Consider the following 2,332-nt stretch of genomic DNA (forward strand, 5'->3'; position numbering starts at 1 on the left):
TGGTGGTGGGACGTGCCCTTTCAACCTCCCTATGCTGGTGGAACACATCAGAAGGTCACTGTCGCGGTTCCCCTGCGCCTTAGAAACTGCCCAAGAAGGTGGAACCTATGAGAACGTCCCCATGGTGGTGGCCCCACGCCTTCGAACATCCCCGTGGCAGTGGAACCCATGAGAACATTTTCACGATCATAGCCCCATGCCTAGGAAGCTGCGTGTGGCGGTGGAAGCCATCAGAAAGTCCTCGTGGTGGTGGAACCCATCAGAACATCACCGTCGCGGTTCCCCTGCGCCCTGAGAACTTCCCCGTGGTGGTGGAACCCATCAGAACATCACCGTCGCGGTTCCCCTGCGCCCTGAGAACTTCCCCGTGGTGGTGGAAACCGTCAGACCATCGCCATGCTGGTGGACCCCTGCTTTCGAACCTCCCTGTGGTGGTGGAAACCATCAGAACATCACCGTCGTGGTTCCCCTGCGCCTTTAGAATCTCCCCGTGGTAGTGGAACCCATCAGAACGTCCCTGTGGTGGTGACCCGTTGCCTTAGAACCTCCCTGTGGTGGTGGAACCCATCAGAACATCACTGTCGCGGATCCCCTGCACCTTAGAACCTGCCGAAGAACGTGGAACCCATCAGAACGCTCCCAGGGTGGCGGCCCAAACCCTTAGAACTTCCCCGTGGCGGTGGAACCCATCAGAATGTGACCATGGTGGTGGCCGCGTGACTTAGCACCTCCCGCTTGAGGTGGAACCTATGAGAACGTACCCGTCGTGGTGGCCCCGTGCCTTAGAACCTCTCCATGGTGGTGGAACTCATCAGAACATCACCATGGTGGTTCCCCTGCGCCTTTAGAATCTCCCCGTAGTGGTGGAACCCATCAGAACATCGCCATGCTGCTGGACCCCTGCTTTCGAACCTCCCCGTGGTGGTGGAACCCCTCAGAACATCACCGTCTCGGTTCCCCTGTGTCTTTAGAATCTCCCCGTGGTGGTGGAACCCATCAGAACGTCCCTGTGGTGGTGGCCCGTTGCCTTAGAACCTCCCTATGCTGGTGGAACACATCAGAACATCACTGTCTCGGATCCCCTGCGCCTTAGAAACTGCACGAGAAGGTGGAACCTATGAGAACATCCCCATGGTGGTGGCCCTGCATTTTCGAATATCCCCGTGGCGGTGGAACCCATCAGAACATTTTCACGATCAGAGCCCCATGCCTAGGAAGCTCCGTGTGGCGGTGGAAGCCATCAGAACGTCCCCGTGGTGGTGGAACCCATCAGAACATCACCATCGCGGTTCCCCTGCGCCCTGAGAACTTCCCCGTGGTTGTGGAACCCATCAGACCATCGCCATGCTGGTGGACCCCTGCTTTCGAACCTCCCCGTGGTGGTGGAACCCCTCAGAACATCACCGTCTCGGTTCCCCTGCGTCTTTAGAATCTCTCCGTGGTGGTGGAACCCATCAGAACGTTTCTGTGGTGGTGGCCCGTTGCCTTAGAACCTCCCTATGGTGCTGGAACCCATCAGAACATCACTGTCGAGGTCAAATGCCGTACAACCTTTTGACTTTATTTTGGCAAACAAAGGGGTGAGGACCGGGTAGGGAGATGGGGGAAAAAAAAAAAGAAAGAGAGAGAGAGAGAAAAAGAGAAAGAGCGTGCTCAGGTGGGTGAGAAGAGAGCCACGTAGGGGGACTAGCTACCGCCACTCCGAGTCTGGCGTCCCGTCGATCAAAGGTCCAGTCTCTGTGTCTGCAGGAGCAGCTTCCAAGGAGGTGCACGGTGAAGGACGAGAAGAGAAAAAGAGGACCTCAAAAGGCGCACGCGGTCCTTTTATAGGGCCATGCACATGCGCAGAGCAGGTCTGCGTACATGCAGTTTGCGCTTCTGCTTTTCGCGCCCTGGTCTCTGCACAGGCGTGCGTGCAGTCCATGGTCCCGCCTTTCGTGTCCTGGTCTCTGCATGGGCTGTGGTGGTTTCGTCGGGGGCTGGATGTCGGACCCAGAAGATGGTGGTAGAACGGCAATGTCGAGACAATTCTGGTTAGTCCTCGACAGATAGAGATAATTTTCTTCTTAGTAGCTGATACAGTGCTGTGTTTTGGATTTACTATGAGAATAATGTTGGTAACACCCTGATGGTTTAGGTGTTGCCAAGTTTTGCTTACACCAGTCAAGGACTTTTCAGCTTCCCATGCTCTGCCAGGTGCACAAGAAGCTGGCAGGGGGCACAGCCAGGACAGCTGACCCAGACTGGCCAAGGGGCTATTCCATACCATATGACGTCATGGTCAGTACAGAAGCTGGGGGAAGTTGGCCAGGGGTGGGGGACCACTGCTCAG

This window comes from Platalea leucorodia (genome assembly GCF_965183815.1).
Source record: "Platalea leucorodia genome assembly, contig: HAP1_HAP1_SCAFFOLD_46, whole genome shotgun sequence".
NCBI classification, from domain to species: domain Eukaryota; kingdom Metazoa; phylum Chordata; class Aves; order Pelecaniformes; family Threskiornithidae; genus Platalea; species Platalea leucorodia.